The sequence below is a fragment of the Salmo salar genome, unplaced genomic scaffold (genome assembly GCF_905237065.1).
Source record: "Salmo salar unplaced genomic scaffold, Ssal_v3.1, whole genome shotgun sequence".
NCBI classification, from domain to species: Eukaryota; Metazoa; Chordata; class Actinopteri; order Salmoniformes; family Salmonidae; genus Salmo; species Salmo salar.
In genome coordinates, this window is record NW_025548037.1 from 135,001 (window position 1) to 149,045 (window position 14,045).

Below are 14,045 nucleotides of genomic sequence, written 5' to 3' on the forward strand. Positions count from 1 at the left end.
TGTCCTGTATGTGAGAGAGATCCAACAAGGAATTACAATGTATGTATTACTTTTAATACCTGCAAATGGCAAATAAACTACTGGAACTCCTTATGAATGTCTGCAGCCGACAAGAGGTGAAAATATTACCGGAATATTCTGCAAAATGTTGATGAAGACGTCACTCAAGCCACCCAAAACAACATGCAGTCTTTCCACAAGACTCCCATGAAGTTATAGTGTGACGTTATGAGTCGACGTTAAAGTAACATTCTCACAACATAGTGCACTTGTTTTATCCTGTTTTAGATGTATCCTCTGTTTAAACATTTAAACTCTTACAATAACACCGTTAAAATACCAATGTGATCATTTCTTGTCTTTTATGTTGGAAAAACCAATTGTACAATTATATGTGGACATACACTTCATAGTTGTACAAGTATACATGGTTATATTGTACTTTTCATAATAAAACATACTTGAAACAAGAAAAAGCATGTTAATTGTGAAAACAATTTCGTTATTGATTTTTACATTGCTTCTCCCTGTCTCATGTTGACGTTTGGCATGAATCTTGACCTGGAGGCAGAACTGTGAGATTTTTCTTCTAGATATGTCAGCTGCAAAGTCAGAAATGGCTGTTGAAAATAATGTTGTTTTATGGTCTTAATTTAAGGGAAGGATTAGCAGTGTGGTTAGGGTTGAGGTTAGGATTAAAATCTGATTGTATTACTTTGTGCCTGTGCCAGCTAGGGAATACTTTGCTGAACTGCCTCCAGGGCAAGATTCATGACAATAAATGCTAACCTGCCTCCAGGGCAAGATTCATGACAATAAATGCCAACCTGCCTCCAGGGCAAGATTCATGACAATAAATGCCAACCTGCCTCCAGGGCAAGATTCATGACAATACATGCCAACCTGCCTCCCAGTCGTCCCCTCCTTATCTTTACAAGGCTGCAGAACATGCAAGATAGTGATGTGGGGGTTCTCTCATAACCCTCAGTCCCCAGGTGGGTAGAAGGCAGGTTGAATAAAGAGAAGCTAGTGATGTGGGGGTTCTCTCATAACCCTCAGTCCCCAGGTGGGTAGATGGCAGGTTGAATAAAGAGAAGCTAGTGATGTGGGGGTTCTCTCATAACCCTCAGTCCCCAGGTGGGTAGATGGCAGGTTGAATAAAGAGAAGCTAGTGATGTGGGGGTTCTCTCATAACCCTCAGTCCCCAGGTGGGTAGATGGCAGGTTGAATAAAGAGAAGCTAGTGATGTGGGGGTTCTCTCATAACACTCAGTCCCCAGGTGGGTAGATGGCAGGTTGAATAAAGAGAAGCTAGTGATGTGGGGGTTCTCTCATAACCCTCAGTCCCCAGGTGGGTAGATGGCAGGTTGAATAAAGAGAAGCTAGTGAAGTGGGGGTTCTCTCATAACCCTCAGTCCCCAGGTGGGTAGATGGCAGGTTGAATAAAGAGAAGCTAGTGATGTGGGGGTTCTCTCATAACCCTTAGTCCCCAGGTGGGTAGATGGCAGGTTGAATAAATAGAAAACAATAGGCTACATAAAACATTCCATAAATGTATAATTATTATGTAATTAACACAAAACATTAAGGACACCTTTCTTTCCATGACAAACTGACCAGGCGTAACTCAATATTAGGAAGGTATCCTTTATATTTTGTCCACTCAGTGGCTCTGACCCTTTACGTAACTGTCAATCCTCTTTGCCAGGAACCTTCTGTAACGGTTGGCGTCGGATAAAGCGGACCAAGACGCAGCGGGGAAATGTGCACTAATCTTATTTTTTGATTTAATTGGCAAAGAAGGTGAACCAAAAATAAACACATACACCAAAAAAGACACAACGACCTGCCTCCAATTGAGAGTTCAACACCCAAATACCTAACATAGAAATACTAAACTAGAGAGAACATAGAAATTCAAAAAACATAACCCAAAACCCAGAAATAATAAATCAAACACCCTTCTAAGCAAACCACCACCCCGAACCACATAAAACAAATACCCTCTGCCACGTCCTGACCAAACTACAATACAAATAACCCTTATACTGGTCAGGACGTGACACCTTCTTTAAATGTTCCCAAATGCTCCCACACTGATGCTCTCTCACAGCTGCTCCAGGACCTCTTGGGTTGAGGAGTCATTCTCTTCTAACCTGATCACAGCTGCTCCAGGGCCTCTTGGGTTGAGGAGTCATTCTCTTCTAACCTGATCACAGCTGCTCCAGGGCCTCTTGGGTTGAGGAGTCATTCTCTTCTAACCTGATCACAGCTGCTCCAGGGCCTCTTGGGTTGAGGAGTCATTCTCTTCTAACCTAATCACAGCTGCTCCAGGGCCTCTTGGGTTGAGGAGTCATTCTCTTCTAACCTGATCACAGCTGCTCCAGGGCCTCTTGGGTTGAGGAGTCATTCTCTTCTAACCTGATCACAAACAAAGACAAGATTCAAACAAATAAACATGATGGTCCAACATAATAGGGGGGGGGTAGAGGGAAGGTAGAGGAGAGGAGGGGGGTAGAGGGAAGGTAGGGGAGAGGAGGAGGGTATAGGGAAGGTAGGGGAGAGGAGGGGGTATAGGGAAGGTAGGGGAGAGGAGGGGGTATAGGGAAGGTAGGGGAGAGGAGGGGGGTATAGGGAAGGTAGGGGAGAGGAGGGGGTATAGGGAAGGTAGGGGAGAGGAGGGGGTATAGGGAAGGTAGGGGAGAGGAGGGGGGTATAGGGAAGGTAGAGGAGAGGAGGGGGTATAGGGAAGGTAGGGGAGAGGAGGGGGTATAGGGAGGTAGGGGAGAGGAGGGGGGTATAGGGAAGGTAGGGGAGAGGAGGGGGGGTATAGGGAAGGTAGGGGAGAGGAGGGGGGTAGAGGGAAGGTAGGGGAGAGGAGGGGGGTATAGGGAAGGTAGGGGAGAGGAGGGGGTATAGGGAAGGTAGGGGAGAGGAGGGGGTATAGGGAAGGTAGGGGAGAGGAGGGGGTATAGGGAAGGTAGGGGATAGGAGGGGGTATAGGGAAGGTAGGGGAGAGGAGGGGGTATAGGGAAGGTAGGGAGAGGGGGGGCATAGGGAAGGTAGGGGAGAGGAGGGGGGTATAGGGAAGGTAGGGGAGAGGAGGGGGTATAGGGAAGGTAGGGGAGAGGAGGGGGGGTTTAGGGAAGGTAGGGGAGAGGAGGGGGTATAGGGAAGGTAGGGGAGAGGAGGGGGTATAGGGAAGGTAGGGGAGAGGAGGGGGGTTTAGGGAAGGTAGGGGAGAGGAGGGGGTATAGGGAAGGTAGGGGAGAGGAGGGGGGTTTAGGGAAGGTAGGGGAGAGGAGGGGGTATAGGGAAGGTAGGGGAGAGGAGGGGGTATAGGGAAGGTAGGGGAGAGGAGGGGGGTATAGGGAAGGTTGGGGAGAGGAGGGGGTATAGGGAAGGTAGGGGAGAGGAGGGGGGTATAGGGAAGGTAGGGGAGAGGAGGGGGGTATAGGGAAGGTAGGGGAGAGGAGGGGGTTTAGGGAAGGTAGGGGAGAGGAGGGGGTATAGGGAAGGTAGGGGAGAGGAGGGGGGGTATAGGGAAGGTAGGGGAGAGGAGGGGGTGTAGGGAAGGTAGGGGAGAGGAGGGGGTATAGGGAAGGTAGGGGAGAGGAGGGGGTATAGGGAAGGTAGGGGAGAGGAGGGGGTATAGGGAAGGTAGGGGGGTATAGGGAAGGTAGGGGAGAGGAGGGGGTATAGGGAAGGTAGGGGAGAGGAGGGGGTATAGGGAAGGTAGGGGAGAGGAGGGGGTATAGGGAAGGTAGGGGAGAGGAGGGGGTATAGGGAAGGTAGGGGAGAGGAGGGGGTATCGGGAAGGTAGGGGAGAGGAGGGGGTATAGGGAAGGTAGGGGAGAGGAGGGGGGTATAGGGAAGGTAGGGGAGAGGAGGGGGTATAGGGAAGGTAGGGGAGAGGAGGGGGGTATAGGGAAGGTAGGGGAGAGGAGGGGGTATAGGGAAGTTAGGGGAGAGGAGGGGGGTATAGGGAAGGTAGGGGAGAGGGGGGTATAGGGAAGGTATGGGAGAGGAGGGGGGATAGGGAAGGTAGGGGAGAGGAGGGGGCATAGGGAAGGTAGGTGAGAGGAGGGGGTATAGGGAAGGTAGGAGAGAGGAGGGGGGGTATAGGGAAGGTAGGGGAGAGGAGGGGGTATAGGGAAGGTAGGAGAGGAGGGGGTATAGGGAAGGTAGGGGAGAGGAGGGGGTATAGGGAAGGTAGGGGAGAGGAGGGGGTATAGGGAAGGTAGGGGAGAGGAGTGGGGGCATAGGGAAGGTAGGGGAGAGGAGGGGGACTTCCTCCATGTCAGGTAAGCAGCCTCCAAGTCTACCCTCACCAACTGACCAGACTGAGTGTGTTCTGAACATCCCTCTCTGTCCTCTGATGTTGCGTCCAAGTCTTCTTTGGTCTTTCTGGTGTCTCTGTCTTGACTCTTTAGTGAGTTTTTTCAGTTCTTTCCCAGGCTGCCTGAAAAACACAAAAAGATGGCAACTACATAAGAGTTATAAACTATCAAAATAAAGAGAATCCCACACTCCATATATAAACTCCCAGTAATTTATTGGGTATTTACCAACGTTTCAGCATCACTGTGCCTTCTTCAGGGTGATGTCATCAATACTTGAACCAGGTTATGTAGACAAACAGTGCAATTAGTGCAACCAATGACAATAGAGAGGGGTGTGTCATAATGATTAAGTTAATTACAATGAATTAATGAAACTGTTAAAAAAAACAATAGTGTATGGCATATTAAATATAAAAAAATAGTAGGGTATATTATATATATCCGGCTCTCCATGTAATCTGATTCATTATGATCTAGGATCAGGTCCCCCCTCTCCATGTAATCTGATTCATTATAATCTAGGATCAGGTCCCCCCTCTCCATGTAATCTGATTCATTATGATCTAGGATCAGGTCCCCCCTCTCCATGTAATGTGATTCATTATGATCTAGGATCAGGTCCCCCCTCTCCTTGTAATCTGATTCATTATGATCTAGGATCAGGTCCCCCCTCTCCATGTAATGTGATTCTTTATGATCTAGGATCAGGTCCCTCCTCTCCATGTAATCTTATTCATTATGATCTAGGATCAGGTCCCCCCCTCTCCATGTAATCTGATTCATTATGATCTAGGATCAGGTCCCTCCTCTCCATGTAATCTGATTCATTATGATCTAGGATCAGGTCCCCCCTCTCCATGTAATCTGATTCATTATGATATAGGATCAGGTCCCCCCTCTCCGTGTAATCTGATTCATTATGATCTAGGATCAGGTCCCCCTCTCCATGTAATCTGATTATGATATAGGATCTTTTTATTTTTATTTTTTCACCTTTTTTATCCAGGTAGGCCAGTTGAGAAAAAGTTCTCATTTACAACTGCGACCTGGCCAAGATAAAGCAAAGCAGTGCGACAGATACAACAACACAGAGTTACATGGAATAAACAAGCGTACAGTCAACACAAAAGAAAAAAGAAAGTCTATATACAGTGTGTGCAAATGGCTTGAGGAGGTATGGCAATAAATAGGCCGTAGTAGCAAAGTAATCACAATTTTGCAGATTAACACTGGAGTGATAGATGAGCAGATGATGATGTGTAAGTAGAGATACTGGTGTGCAAAACAGCAGAAAGTAAATAAAAACAATATGGGGATGAGGTAGGTAGATTGGGTGGGCTATTTACAGATGGACTATGTACAGCTGCAGCGATCGGTTAGCTGCTCAGATAGCTGATGTTTAAAGTTAGTGAGGGAGCAATAAGTCTCCGGCTTCAGCGATTTTTGCAATTCGTTCCAGTCACTGGCAGCAGAGAAGTGGAAGGAAAGGCGGCCAAAGGAGGTGTTGGCTTTGGGCAATGACCAGTGAGATGTACCTGCTGGAGCGTGTGCTACGGGTGGGTGTTGTTATCGTGACCAGTGAGCTGAGCTAAGGCGGAGCTTTACCTAGCATAGATTTATAGATGACCTGGAGCCAGTGGGTCTGGCGACGAATATGTAGCGAGGGCCAGCCGACTAAAATGACCTGGGTTGCAATCATGAAAAAAAACTACCCGGCCTTCATGGTTTGACATGGAGAACATTGGGAGAGATGAGAGCTGACGTTTTAGTAAATGTGCAGATTACGTATCTCAGTCACAGACAAGAAGCTCAATTAAGACATTATCTTCACCACTGGGACTGGGGACAACAGGACCACAGGCCAAATAATACAGCTCAACACTTCCACACTACCACAGTGAGTAGAATCAGGCTTCTGAACACAGAAAACTTGCAGAATTATTAATGATGAATTGTATTAGACGTTATTAGACATTTCTGTTGTTGAGGAGGATGGGAGACCCACAGAGACGTCAAAATGTGTTTCAAAAATCGTCAAAGAGTAATTATTTTAACCTAAAGCATTTAATAAAGACACTTATAGTACAATATTATGGGGAATAGGAATGAGAGGGCTACTTACACCATTTTGGGAAGGGATCACAGCAGTGATTGAATGAGGGTATGAGGCATGAGTTGAGGTGTTCAGAGGCTTGACCAGTGCAGGACAGGATTTGACTGGGAAGACAATAACACAAAAACACTACACAGTGAGACAAAATAGCTAATAATGAGTTAGTCCAAGCAAGGAGTAAAATCATAGATGTGTAATAATGTGATTGTGTTTGTGATTGACTCTACATAAAGTAATGAGAGAAAAATTGACAGGGGTTCCCTCACCGTGCTTGGAGAGGAAACATTCAATGTGCCAGTGGATGAGTGGGCCACATGAGACGTGGCTTCCAGTTCATGTGAGGAGGTAGTTGACAATGGTAGTGGAGTGGTCATCACTTGTTAAATCATGGAACAGGAGGGGACTCAGCTGGAAATACAAATAGCAGATGCGTTCCCTTGAAGCTGAGCCATCGTAGGTTTGAACAACAAGTTTGTCCATGAAGATAAACACGGAATTCACATCTCGCCCACTTGGCAAATCAAAGTAGCCCAAGAAACTTTTTCTGAATAAAGCCCTGATCATCCACATACAGTACCTGACGATAACTGAGAACGGCAAGCAGACTGGTGGCAACCATAGGTCCCAGAGTGGGGGGGGAGTTTTTTGCCCTGGGGCCCAGAGTTTGTCCTTATCTGTTGACCTAGCCAGGAAAACTCTGGACCCTATAAGGTATGACAGTGATGAATCAGTTGTAAAAGGTTTTGTAAGGGCTCTGATGGAACCAGTTTTAACTAAATCAGGGCACATGGTTTTAATAACTCTTAGGGCTCGCGGACCGCTAGCGAAACACCTACGACAACATCTGGTGAAATTGCAGAGCGCCAAATTCAAAATAGAAATATATTAAACATTCATGAAAATACAAGTGTCATACATCATTTAAAGGCTTAGAATCTTGGCAATCGAACTGCGTTGTCAGATTTCAAAAAGGCTTTACGGTGAAAGCATAGCTTTCGATTATCTGAGGACAGCACCCCGCAATAACATATTTTCCAAACTTGCACAGGCGTCACAGAATCCCAAATAGCGATAAAATAAATCACTTACCTTTGAAGATCTTCCTCTGTTTGCAATCCCAAGGGTCCCAGCTACACAATGAATAGTCGTTTTGTTCGATAAAGTCCTTCTTTATATCCCAAAATAGTCTGTTTAGCAGGCGCCATGACTTCAGAAATCCACTCCTTCAACATGCAGACAAAGAAGTTCTAAAAGCTACCAGTAAACTTCGTCCAAACAAGTCAAATAACGTGTCTATATCATCCTCAGGTTGTCTAAAATGTAAATAAACTATAATATTTCATACGGAAAGTACTGTGTTCAATAGGAATGCCAAATTCGCAAGTGTGCACCCACTCCATCGCGCGCAAAAACACTGATGTGACCCAAGCAGTCAGCTCACTGAAAGTGTAAATATTAATTTATTTTTCAAAATAGAAGCCTCAAAACCTTGAATAAATACTGTTAACATCTAGCTATTATGAATTGCAATCTGGGTGACGGACATAGGAGTTTTCAATAGCTTTACAAACTATGAGCCTGTTATTTTATTTATTTATTTTTTGGTTGTATTTTCTTCGGGTTTTCGCCTGCCATATCTGTTCTGTTATACTCACAGACATTATTTTAAAAATTTTGGAAACGTCAGAGTGTTTTCTTTCCAAATCTACCAATTATATGCATAGCTTCTGGGCCTGAGTAACAGGCATTTTACTTTGGGCTCGCCAGACTCTCCGAACTTCCGAAAACTGCCCCCTAGAACTAAGACGTTTTAACGGTCCTCACACTGTTCATGCTCTCATTTCATAGACGCGTACTGCTCACCTGTTCATCTCGTAATGAATAATGTGGAAATTGAGCAAGTTGAGGTGACTAAACTGCTTGGAGTAACCCTGGATTGTAAACTGCCATGGTCAAAACATATTGATACGACAGTAGCTAAGAATGGGAGAAGTCTGTCCATAATAAAGCCCTGCTCTACCTTCTTAACAACACTATCAACAAGGCAGGTCATACAGGCCCTAGTTTCTACCTTCTGTCATGGGAATTCTGTTCCCAATGTTCATAAACCGAACTTCAATTAAACTACTCAGTCTGCCCCCCAGAGGGTGTAAGATTCTGGTTGAATGAAGCAGACGGAGAGCCAGCCTACAATTGGTAAGAATGATTATTTACGAGAGCTCTGAATATCATACAATGTACACAGCCTTTTATACCTGACATTTGGTCATACCATATGTCATACCCCTTAGAAATGCCCCTCCTCTTCTTTAACACTGTCAATGCTTATTTACAAGTCTTCTCCATCTCATACATTGCTTATCATATCCTGCCCCATGTTACATAATCAACCAGACAGTTGTCTGCTGTCTGGTTGCTTACATTGCTAAATCATTAAGCTTCAACTTTTCCGACCCACACACATTAGTACATTCATCTTATAGTCACTCGGTTATACCTTTTCAGGGTGAAATCATTTAGTCAAACCTTTAATCATATTATTTCCATTACAATCCACCCTATTGGCGAAATATTTCACATACACTATAACACATATATTTTTATAGGATTCAGAAATGTCACACAAAATCAAACTAGATCAAAGAAAATGAATACATGTATTTTCATTACATACTTATCAATGACTGTTCTAAGCCTATGTCCAGTCATAACTCTTCGGATTAGGATTTTTGCTATGACCTTCATTTAGAGAAACAGTCTTCCTAAACATTAAAGATGGTCTCGTCTAACATGGGCTCCTCGTAATTGAATGAATCCTCCACCAGGCTCGGCGGTAGGTATTTGTCATCCCACTGGTCTGAACTTGGAATCGGTCCGTATCTCACCATCTGCTCCGTCATCGATCTCTCCAGAGCCCTGGAAATGAGACCTCTCGCACAAGGGACCAAACAACAACCACATAATATCAACACAGTCATACAGGTGAAAGCAGCCCACAACACAGTGATTACAACCTTTTTCCATTTTCCGAACGTACTATCAAACCATCCCGTGAGTGCCGTGTCCACCCCGGAATTTTCTGCTAACTCCTGAGCTAAATTGTTTAGACCGGCATTCAGATCAGAAAATCACACACACACCACCCTTTTCAGCCAGAAGCATATCCAAAGCTATTCTATTCTGCAATACCATCAAAGTGGTCGCAGCTGTCTGTTCTGCTAACCCTTGAATTGCCTCTCTGGTATAGTTGATGAAACGCTGTTGGTTATAATAAATGTAATTTATCCAATCCACATTTTTATTGAGAGTCGACCAGCAAAAAAGACTTGATTCCAATCCAGCCCATATCTGATTCCTAGCTTTAAACTCATCAGGCACCCCCTTTGGAACCCCAATGCTATCAATGTAAATTCTATCGTCAAAGGACCCTGACGGAGCACTCCTCCCCTCTCTTTCACCTGGCACTAGGTCTTTGTGTTGTATAAGGGTGAAGGGCATGCCTAACTGTACCACTGCACAAATACCAGTCCAATTTGCAGGCAGGTTTGGCCACAGCTTCATACCTCCACACAACCACCAGACATCCGCTCTCGGCCTTTTTATCTTACTAAAGTCCTCGGAACTCAACCACCCAGTCAGGTCCCTCATTGTCTCGTCAGTTGTAACAATCTCTGTCCTATTGCATGTTCTTACTTCCCCTACGTTCCATCCGTGTGTGTTGTGTCAAGTCACACAATAATAGTCTCCTCCTGCGACTGTGAAAGGGGGAAGTCTGGATCTAATGGGCACATAGGATACAGATAATGCAGATCAGTGCAACTGTCTGGCTTCCTTGCCTTCATGAACAGCTTCACCATTCAGGCCATTCCCCTTGGTAAATGAATTCCATCGAGTAGAAAGGGGATGGTTGTCAACTGAAGTTTGGCTGTTGCGCAGGCATAACCTTCTTCTTTAGCTACTGATCTAGCTGTATACTGAATCCATTCCAGCCATAGGTTGGAATCCCCAAACCAAGTCTCCACCTCAATCACTTCCTCAACCTCTCTGGGCTAGGCGGGACGAAATCGTCCCACCTACACAACAGCCAGTGTAATCCCGTGGCACGATTTTCAAATACCTTAGAAACGCTATTACTTCAATTTCTCAAACATATGACTATTTTACACCATTTTAAAGACAAGACTCTCGTTAATCTAACCACACTGTCTGATTTCAAAAACCCTTTACAACGAAAGCAAAAAATTAGATTATGTCAGCAGAGTACCCAGCCAGACATAATCAGACACCCATTTTTCAAGCTAGCATATAATGTCACAAAACCACAGCTAAATGCAGCACTAACCTTTGATGATCTTCATCAGATGACACACCTAGGACATTATGTTATACAATACATGCATGTTTTGTTCAATCAAGTTCATATTTATATCAAAAACCAGCTTTTACATTAGCATGTGATGTTCAGAACTAGCATACCCCCCGCAAACTTCCGGTGAATTTACTAAATTACTCACGATAAACGTTCACAAAAAACATAACAATTATTTTAAGAATTATAGATACAGAACTCCTTTGTGCAATGGATGTGTCCGATTTTAAAATAGCTTTTCGGTGAAAGCACATTTTGCAATATTCTGAGTAGATAGCCCAGCCATCACGGCTAGCCATTTAGACACCCACCAAGTTTAGCACTGACCAAACTCCGATTTACTATTAGAAAAGTTTGATTACCTTTGATGTTCTTCATCAGAATGCACTCCCAGGACTGCAACTTCAATAACAAATGTTGGCTTGGTCCAAAATAATCCATCGTTATATCCAAACAGCGGCGTTTTGTTCGCACGTTCAAGACACTATCCGAAGTGTAAATAAGGGTCACGAGCATGGCGCAATTCGTGACAAAAAAAATCTAAATATTCCATTACCGTACTTCGAAGCATGTCAACCGCTGTTTAAAATCCATTTTTATTCCATTTTTCTCGTAAAAAAGCGATAATATTCTGATCAGGAATCTGCGTTTAGGTAAACAGAGGAAAGAAAACAAAGCATTCGGTCGACGTGGGCACGCGCCTGAGTCTCACAGTACTGTAACCAGCCACTACCCAAATGCGCTACTTTTTTTCAGCAAGAGCCTGCAAAGCCACGATTCAGCTTTTTGCCGCCTTCTGAGAGCCCATGGGAGCCGTAGGAAGTGTCACGTAACAGCAGAGATCCTTTGTAATGGATAGAGATAATCAAGAAGGGGAAGAAATTGTCAGACAGGCCACTTCCTGCATGGAATCTTCTCAGGTTTTGGCCTGCCATATGAGTTCTGTTATACTCACAGACACCATTCAAACAGTTTTAGAAACTTTAGGGTGTTTTCTATCCAAAGCCAATAATTATATGCATATTCTAGTTACTGGGCAGGAGTAGTAACCAGATTAAATCGGGTACGTTTTTTATCCAGCCGTGTCAATACTGCCCCCTAGCCCTAACAGGTTAACCTCTCTAGGGCAGGTGGCACCAAATCGTCCCACCTACGTAACAGCCAGTGGAATCCTGTGGCGCGTTATTCAAATACCTTAGAAATGCTATTACTTCAATTTCTCAAACATATGACTATTTTACACCATTTTAAAGAAAAGAATCTCGTTAATCTAACCACACTGTCCGATTTCAAAAAGGCTTTACAGCGAAAGCAAAACATTAGATTGTCAGCAGAGTACCCAGCCAGAAATAATCAGACACCCATTTTTCAAGCTAGCATATAATGTCACAAAAACCCAGAAGACAGCTAAATGCAGCACTAACCTTTGATGATCTTCATCAGATGACACACCTAGGACATTATGTTATACAATACATGCATGTTTTGTTCAATCAAGTTCATATTTATATCAAAAAACAGCTTTTACATTAGCATGTGATGTTCAGAACTAGCATACCCCCCGCAAACTTCCGGGGAATTTACTAACAATTTACTAAATTACTCACAATAAACGTTCACAAAAAGCATAACAATTATTTTAAGAATTATAGATACAGAACTCCTCTATGCACTCGATATGTCCGATTTTAAAATAGCTTTTTGGTGAAAGCACATTTTGCAATATTCTAAGTACATAGCCCGGCCATCACAGGGGCTAGCTATTTAGACACCCGGCAAGTTTAGCCTTCACCAAAATCAGATTTACTATAAGAAAAATGGTCTTACCTTTCCTGTTCTTCGTCAGAATGCACTCCCAGGACTTCTACTTCAATAACAAATGTTGGTTTGGTCCCAAATAATCCATCGTTATGTCCAACAGCGGCGTTTTGTTCGTGCGTTCTAGACACTATCCGAATGGTAAATCAGGGTTGCGCCATGGCGCATTTCGTGACAAAAAATTCTAAATATTCCATTACCGTACTTGAAGCATGTCAACCGCTGTTTAAAATCAATTTTTATGCAATTTATCTCGTAGAAAAGCGATAATATTCCGACCAGGAATCAGGGTGTCTGTAAACAGAGGGAAAAACAGAAAGGCGGGGGCGGCCAGTGCTCGCGCCTAAGCCCTTTGTCCTCTGATAGACCACTTAGCAAAAGCGCTCGTGTGTTTCAGCCAGGGCTTTGAATTACGTCATTCAGCTTTTTGCCGCCTTCTGAGAGACCATGTGAGCCGTAGGAAGTTTCACGTTAGAGCAGAGATCATTTGTAATGGATAGAGATGGCAAACAAGTTCAAGAAATGGTCAGACAGGGTACTTCCTGTACAGAATCTTCTCACGTTTTGGCCTGCCAAATGAGTTCTGTTATACTCACAGACACCATTCAAACAGTTTTAGAAACTTTGGAGTGTTTTCTATCCAAAGCTAATAATTATACGCATATTCTAGTTTCTGGGCAGGACTAATAATCAGATTAAATCGGGTACGTTTTTTATCCAGCCGTGAAAATACTGCCCCCTAGCCATAAGAGGTTAACAAACAGATCACTGACCATTTTGAATCCCATCGTACCTTCTCCGCTGTGCAATCCAGTTTCCGAGCTAGTCACAGGTGCACCTCAGCCACGCTCAAGGTACTAAATGATATCATAACCGCCATCGATAAAAGACAGTACTGTGCAGCCGTCTTCATCAACCTGGCCAAGGCTTTCGACTCTGTCAATCACCGTATTCTTATCGGCAGACTCAATAGCCTTGGTTTCTCAAATGACTGACTCCCCTGGTTCACCAGCTACTTCTCAGACAGAGTTCAGTGTGTCAAATCGGAGGGCCTGTTGTCCGGACCTCTGGCAGTCTCTATGGGAGTACCACAGGGTTCAATTCTCGGACCGACTCTTTTCTCTGTATATACCAATGATGTTGCTCTTGCTGCGGTTGATTCTTTGATCAACCTCTACGCAGAAGACACCATTCTGTTTACATCTGGCCCATTCTGTTTACACTGTGTTTGCAAACCTCCAAACGAGCTTCAATGCCATACAACACTCCTTCCATGGCCTCCAACTGCTCTTAAACGCTAGTAGAACTAAATGTATGCTCTTCAACCGATCGCTGCCTGCACCCGCCCATCCAGCATCACTACTCTGGACGTTTCTGACTTAGAATATGTGGACAACTATAAA

The 14,045-nt window shown here is 44.2% G+C and overlaps 1 long non-coding RNA gene across 1 annotated transcript; it reads right to left on the bottom strand.

The window, feature by feature from the left end:
* Positions 1 to 2,342: 2,342 nt before the first annotated feature.
* Positions 2,343 to 6,510, bottom strand: LOC123732615 (uncharacterized). The gene is made up of 3 exons (XR_006763308.1): positions 6,465 to 6,510; positions 4,339 to 4,461; positions 2,343 to 2,420 (listed from the first exon to the last, which is right to left on the bottom strand). It is a non-coding gene; the product is annotated as an uncharacterized lncRNA (long non-coding RNA).
* Positions 6,511 to 14,045: the final 7,535 nt, after the last annotated feature.